Below are 8436 nucleotides of genomic sequence, written 5' to 3' on the forward strand. Positions count from 1 at the left end.
AGACACAAGGAGAGTCTCCACAATCCTATTTCTCACTTGCAGTGCACAGGTTTTAGCTTACTGCCACTAAACTGACCCCTGACACCTAGCACAGTGAGACAGGATTAGACAGGCAAGTCTTAGAATACAGCCGCAAACTTGCTAAGTTCACAGAGTAGTAACAGAACCCCAGCAAGCTAAACGACTGACTCCAGTCTTACTGCTAGGTCTGGATTGGCAGAGTGTAATACCAAATCCCCAGGCCTATTTGCAGTAAGCAACAAACAAATACAAAGCTACACAGTACTGGCTAACTTTCATGAACTGACTAACCAACAAAGATTCAGCAGCATCTGCTTACCCTGAAAAGAGTCCTTATAAAGCAGGTGCTGTCCACGCCCCACTCAGACCTCACAGACTGTGAGCACAAAAACCAGCACCGGATCCCCTGCCGTGCACAGAGCCTATAACCACTGCACAGCAAAAGACCCGAACCGGAGTATCAGCTGCGCTCAGGTTACTCCACTAGCACTTGTCTCCCGGTTGCCATGACGACGTGGCAGCACAGGGCAGGAGACCCTAACAGTACCCCCCCTCTGACGAGGGGTCAAAGAACCCCTACCACCGGGTTTATCGGGGAACTGCGAGAAGAAAGAGCGTATCAGTCTGGGGGCATGAAGATCACAACTGCGCACCCACGACCGCTCCTCCGGGCCATACCCCTTCCAGTGCACCAAAAATGACAGCCGACCCCGAACCACCTTGGAGTCAAGAATCCTTTCAACAACAAACTCCCTCTGGCCACGTATCAGAAGAGGGGAAGGTCTTCCACTGGAAGAAGGATTACTAATCGCCCGTTTTAAAAGGGAACAATGAAATGTTTTATTGATACCCAAAGAACGGGGCAGATCTAACTGAAATGCCACCGGATTGATAACCCTGGTGATCTTATAAGGGCCGATGAACCGGGGCCCTAACTTATGAGATGGCTGTCTCAACTTCAAATTCTTGGTAGACAACCAGACGAAGTCTCCTAATTTGAAGCTGCAGGGTCTTTTCCGCTTATCAAAAACCCTTTTGGTCACTAATGACACAGACACAATGGCTTTCTTCACTTTCCGCCAAATACCTCTAAGGACCGAAACCACAGAGGAACCACCAGGCGTGGAGTCCAGGGGGTCAAAAGAATTGGCCTTAGGATGATGCCCATACACACAAAGGAAGGGAGAGATCCCTGTAGCAGAGTGAGCCGCGTTGTTATAGGCAAACTCCGCCATGGACAGATGAGCAACCTAGTCAGTCTGACACTTGGAGACATAACACCTGAGGAACTGCTCCAAGGACTGGTTCACCCTTTCAGTCTGCCCATTAGACTGCGGATGGTAGCCTGACGACAAGCTGACATAAATCTGGAGATCGGAACAAAATGCCCTCCAGAATTTGGCCACAAACTGGGATCCGCGGTCAGAGACCACATCAAGTGGCAACCCGTGGAGACGCACAACATGCAGCATAAATAATTCAGACAGGCGTCTGGCTGATGGCAGCCCAACCAGTGGAACGAAGTGCGCCATCTTCGAAAACCTGTCAACGACAACCCAGATGGCTGTCATCCCCGAGGATTTGGGCAAGTCCACCACAAAATCCATTGAAATGTGGGTCCATGGCTTAGATGGGATAGAGAGTGGATGTAATGGGCCAACAGGAACCCCTCTAGGAGTCTTATTTCGGGCACAGATGTCACATGCCCGAACCCACTGATCCACATCCATAGCCACCGAGGGCCACCACACCGCCCTAGATAGCAACTCCCGAGTTCTGGCAATACCCGGGTGACCTGCCGACTTCTTGGCATGGAATTCCAGGAACACTCGCTGTCTTAACCTAGGAGGCACAAACAAAAGACCTACCGGAAGGTCTGGAGGAGCCTGCTCCTGTGCTCTAAGGACTAATGATAAGAGGTCCTGGGTAATGCCCACTTTAATACATGATGGGGAAACAATGGGCAACGGCTCCTCGGTGGTCTCCTGGATTGGAGCAAAACTCCGCGAGAGCGCATCAGCCTTGATGTTTTTTGACCCAGGGCGATATGTTATCAAAAAATTAAAGCGAGCAAAAAACAAAGCCCATCGTGCCTGCCTGGCATTGAGACGCTTCGCTGACTCTAAATATGCCAGATTCTTATGGTCAGTGAGAATTGAGACCACAAACTTAGCCCCCTCAAGCCAGTGTCTCCACTCCTCGAGTGCATCCTTAATAGCCAACAATTCCCGGTTACCCACGTCATAATTCATCTTGGCAGGCGAAAATTTACGGGAAAAGTAAGCACAGGGATGAAGGCGATTATCAGACACTCCCATCTGAGAAAGCACTGCCCCAATACCCATCTCAGAGGCATCCACCTCCACCACAAAAGGACGCTCTGGATCTGGGTGTCGCAGCACCTTGGCCGAAACAAATGCCCTTTTGAGACGGGCAAAAGCCGCTTTAGCCTCACAAGACCAGTGAGCAACATCCGCCCCTTTCTTAGTGAGTGCCACCAAGGGCGCCACTATAGACGAAAATCCAGCGATAAATCGTCTATAAAAATTCGCAAAGCCCAGGAAACGCTGAAGCGCCTTCAAACTAGTGGGCTGCACCCAATCCAGGACTGCCTGTACCTTGGAACCCTCCATTTGGAAACCTTCTGGGGAGATAATATATCCTAGAAATGCGATTTGCTGAACTTCAAATTCGCACTTCTCCAGCTTCGCCCCAAGCCGGTGGTCTCTGAGTTTCTGGAGGACTAAGCGTACATGCTTCCGATGTTCCTCCAGGGAATGGGAGAAGATTAGGATGTCATCTAAGTATACAACTAAGAATCTATCCAAATATTCCCTGAGCACATCATTCATGAAATCCTGGAAGACTGCCGGGGCATTACAGAGCCCAAAAGGCATCACCAAATATTCATAATGCCCTGAGTGGGTATTAAAGGCAGTCTTCCATTCATCCCCCTCTCTTATTCGGATTAGATTGTACGCACCGCGTAGGTCAATCTTAGAAAAAATGGTGGCAGTACGAAGCTGGTCAAACAAGACCGAAATGAGAGGCAGTGGGTATGAGTTTTTAATCGTGATACGGTTCAATTCCCTGAAGTCGATGCAGGGTCGCAACGAACCGTCCTTTTTACCCACGAAGAAGAACCCCGACCCAACTGGAGACTGTGAAGGTCTGATAAATCCCTTAGCCAAGTTCTCCTGAATGTACTCTGCCATAGCCTGAGTCTCAGGACGTGACAGGGAGTACAACCTGCTCTTGGGAAGCTTAGCATTTGGCAACAAATCAATGGCACAATCATAGGGGCGATGGGGAGGTAGTACCTCTGCAACTTTTTTGGAGAACACGTCCGCAAAATCTGCATAACACCCTGGCAATCCTGGCAAACTTAGCTGCGAGAGCCTGACTGGAAGGCTCAAGCAACTCCTGAAACAATCAGTACCCCAACTAAGAATCTCCCCAGAGACCCAGTCAAATTGAGGATTGTGGGCCCTTAACCAGGGTAACCCCAACACCAATGGGGCAAAAGTACAGACAGTTACATAAAAGGACAATTTTTCAGAGTGTGTGGCTCCAATAAACAAAGAAATCTGGCTAGTGCAAGAGGTAATTTTACCTTGGGATAATGGTTCCCCGTTTAACCCACAAATCTCAATTTCCGATGCCAAGGGTACTAAGGGAACAGAGTGTTTCAGGGCGAATTGGCGGTCCATAAAAACCCCGTCGGCCCCACTGTCCACAAAGGCCTCAGTCTTGACAGTTTGACCGAGGATCTACATGGTCACCGGAATGATAAAAGTCTTCTTGGGAAATTCTGACTTCTGGCCTGACAGGATATTTCCCATCACCCTCAGGCCCTGAAGTTTTCCGGCTTTTCTGGGCATGATACTACCACATGACCTTTATTCCCACAGTACAAACACAACCCCTGCTGTCTCCTCCGCGTCTTCTCACGCGAGGTGAGGCGGGTAGCCCCAATCTGCATAGGCTCCTCAGAAAATTCCTCAGAGTCTGAGGTTCCCTTGGGAAGGAAGGAAATCTCAGTCTCCCTTTCAAGCCTACGCTCTCTCAGCCGTCTATCCACCCGGATGGATAACTGCATGAGCTGATCCAAGCTATCAGGCAAGGGATATTGTACCAGTTGGTCCTTTATCTGGTTAGAAAGACCTCTTCGGTACTGGTGTCTCAGGGCTGGGTCATTCCACTGGGTATCATGGGCCAACCTCCGAAACTCCGTACAGTAAACCTCAACTGGCCTTCGCCCTTGCTTAAGGATCGAAATCTGAGCCTCGGCTGAGGCCGTCTTGTCAGGGTCATCATACAACATGCCCAGTGCCGTAAAAAAAAGCATCAACACTTTTAAGCGACGGACAGTCAGGCTGCAACCCATATGCCCAGACCTGTGGGTCTCCTTGTAGCAAGGAAATCACTATGCCCACCCGCTGAATCTCCGACCCAGAAGACTGAGGCCTAAGCCGGAAGTATAGCTTGCAGCTCTCCTTGAAACAAAAGAACTGCGAGCGATCTCCAGAAAAACGATCCGGGAGATTTACTTTCGGCTCCTTAACCCCTGCAGGTGCTGCTGCTGCGGGAGCTCCGCCAGCAGCCTGGGAGGTGTGCATTTTAATGGACAAATCATTAAATTGTCGAGTCAGGACCTGCACCTGATCGACCACCTGTTGCAACGTATTTTGAGGGGCATGCTCCATAATCCCACAAAATTTCAACCGGAGTATTAGGCTGCTGAATATGTTATGCACACCAGTGCCTGCAGGAAAGTACTGGTGTCAGAACTGTTATGCACTCCAGTGTCTGCAGGAATGTACTGGTGTTTGAACTGTTATGCAAAACAAATGGACTCACAGACAAACTGGGGAATATGACATAACGTACACAGAAGGTAATAGGGTAACAAAATACACACAAAGTGAACAGAGAAGCCCAGAGGCTAAGGAACTGGGTATCTCCCTTGTATTAGAACTGCACAGATGGAAAAAGCAAGATGTTGTGTTTTAATACGTAGAGAACCCGAAATGCTGTTGCTAAGGGCAACAGCAAAACCCTAAAGGGTTACCAACGGGTGTGGCAGTAAACTCCTTGGTCAGAGATGGAATGATAGACACAAGGAGAGTCTCCACAATCCTATTTCTCACTTGCAGTGCACAGGTTTTAGCTTACTGCCACTAAACTGACCCCTGACACCTAGCACAGTGAGACAGGATTAGACAGGCAAGTCTTAGAATACAGCCGCAAACTTGCTAAGTTCACAGAGTAGTAACAGAACCCCAGCAAGCTAAACGACTGACTCCAGTCTTACTGCTAGGTCTGGATTGGCAGAGTGTAATACCAAATCCCCAGGCCTATTTGCAGTAAGCAACAAACAAATACAAAGCTACACAGTACTGGCTAACTTTCATGAACTGACTAACCAACAAAGATTCAGCAGCATCTGCTTACCCTGAAAAGAGTCCTTATAAAGCAGGTGCTGTCCACGCCCCACTCAGACCTCACAGACTGTGAGCACAAAAACCAGCACCGGATCCCCTGCCGTGCACAGAGCCTATAACCACTGCACAGCAAAAGACCCGAACCGGAGTATCAGCTGCGCTCAGGTTACTCCACTAGCACTTGTCTCCCGGTTGCCATGACGACGTGGCAGCACAGGGCAGGAGACCCTAACACTAAGGTAGGCAGTTTTAATCCAGAGGTGTTGCAGAATTTAAGGATTAGGATATGTCTGTTAAAATCCCGAAAAGAAAGGATCAGACACTCAAACTGTTTACATTTATGGCAACGAGAGAGTGATATGCAAAGGGAACTAGCTCACGCAGCCGGTTCCAACCCTAGCAGGAAACTGATTGCAACTGCACCACCACCACTGTATATTACAGGGGAGAAAGTGGCTACAGACAATGGCATAATAATATATGATAAGAGTGAACTTGATAAATGTATTAATGCTAACCCGTGCAAGTTGTATCCCATCTTAAACTTCCCTCAGGACTGCGACCAAGAAGATGAGCCCAGCACGATATCGGCACTCTCTCTAGCAGCCACCATACAAGACACACAAGTGGGCACGGCCCAACCAGTAAGAACAGAAGCAAAGGCCCCTAGCGGAGGGACAGGTGAGGTTGTGTCCACAGGTAAGTACGGTACAGTACATTATGCAGAGACAATTGCACCTCACATTGTAGAAGCAACCCAGAATGATGTAATTGAACTAAATCCTGTCAGGGTGATCGCAGTCCCCAATGGGAAGACTGACGCTCAGGGAATCACTCCCGTCAGGAACATTGCTATGCATTGTCCTTGGTCCCGGACAGAATTGAGGACAATTATGTCTGAATTTCCCGATCCCAGAAAGGATCTAGCCGCATGTCAGAGGTTTATTAGAGAACTAGGTAACGCCACCGAACCCACAAACAAAGATTGGCGGACAGTGCTACGGAATGTTTGTTCTCCAATATTGACCCTGTGAAATTCATTGCTGATTGTAAATTAGACGCAGAAGTACCTCTCACTGATGAATACACTCAAGAGAATGTAAAACAGATCAACCTGCAGTTAGGGGTATATTTCCCTACTGTTGTCAAGTGGAATAAAATCTTTTCCATAATACAAAAAGAAGGTGAAACTGCTTCTGAATATTTCCATCGAGCACTGCAGGAAATGGCTAGATACACTGGGGTCGAGGACATTAAGGAAAATGTACATCATAGAGAGGTAGCTGGACGGCTTGAAAGAAACGTTGAGAACAAGGGTACAAACCACTCAACCTAACTGGAGAGGTATTTCGGTGGCTGCATTAAGAGAGTACGCTATCGAGCATGATCGGAACATCATTAAGCACAGGGAGTCACAGGGGGATAAGCTGATGACCATAAGTATCAAAGCCCTGACAACGAAGCCACATCAGCCAAAACCCCAGACCCCTGATGGTAAGTCATATGTAGTGAAATGTTATAATTGTCAGAGAGAAGGACATTACGCACAGAATTGTAATTATAAAAGCAACGTATATCGACCCCCTAGACCAGAACATGACTCACAGCATAACACACGTAATTGGGATCAGGGACCGCATAGGAGGAATTATGAGCCACATGCAGGGGAAACAAGGAGGTACCCACCTAGGAGGGACTGGCAGACCTCTGAAAATTCTCAGCTACCCCCCTCACATATTGTAGCTGCCAGCGCACTGCAGGAGGGTCACAACATACAATAGGGATTAGGCCACACCTGTAGTTTGCAGCCAGTGAAGTTGATTGTTAGCCTTGGAAATGAACCCGAGGTTACAGTTGATGTAGCTAGTAGATCACTACCTTTCCTTGTAGATACAGGGGCGGCCAGGTCAGTGTTAAATTCAACGGTAGGTATGAAAACCACGGGTAAAACAATTTCAGCAATGGGGGTAACAGGAGTAGTGCAACACTACCCTTTAAGTTTACCAGCGGAGATTACGATAGGGCCTTTGCAGACCAAGCACTCCTTTTTGCTAGCTGCATCGGCTCCGACTAATCTACTTGGGAGAGATTTATTGTGTAAGATGAGGTGTGTCATATATTGTACTCCTGAGGGTGTCTTCTTAGATATACCCAAGAATCACGTTCAGGAAGTGCAGGATATGTTAGATACCCCACAAAGGTTAATGTCACACTCTGCTGTTATAGACAGGTGTCCATCCAAGGTAGAGGAAATGATCTCCCAGATACCGGAATCCCTGTGGACCAAAGATGGACAAGACACTGGATTGATGGCAAATGTAGCTCCTGTAGTTGTGCAAGTAAAAGATGGTAGGATAGCTCCAAAAATCCCACAATATCCTCTGAAGCCAGAGGTGGAATTAGGAGTGTACCCAGTCATAGAGCGCTTGCTACAACAGGGCATCCTAGTTAGGACGTCCAGCACTGCCAATAGTCCCATCTTCCCTGTGAAAAAGAGTGGGGGGAGGGGTTACAGGCTAGTGCAGGATCTAAGGGGGATAAACAAGAGAGTTGAGAGCCAATTCCCCGTAGTGCCAAATCCAGCTGTCATCCTCATGCAAATTCCCCCTACTGCGAAATTTTTCACTGTCATTGACCTCTGTTCTACTTTCTTCTCGGTCCCTCTGCACCCTGACAGCCAATATTTGTTTGCATTTACATACAGGGGAGTACAGTAAACCTGGACTCCCTACCCCAAGGTTTCATTGACAGCCCAAGTATTTTCTCCCAGGCTTTGCATGACTGTTTACAATCCTTTCAACCTGAGAGCAGATCAGTATTAATACAGTATGAAGATGACTTACTGCTGTGTTCTGATTCACTCGAAGCATCCTTGAAAGACACGAAACAGCTTCTGTTTCACCTTTCTAATACGGGACACAAGGTTTCAAAGGATAAGTTACAGTTGTGCCAGACCAAGGTAAAATATTTG

The sequence above is a fragment of the Pseudophryne corroboree genome, chromosome 9 (assembly GCF_028390025.1).
Source record: "Pseudophryne corroboree isolate aPseCor3 chromosome 9, aPseCor3.hap2, whole genome shotgun sequence".
Lineage (NCBI taxonomy): Eukaryota > Metazoa > Chordata > Amphibia > Anura > Myobatrachidae > Pseudophryne > Pseudophryne corroboree.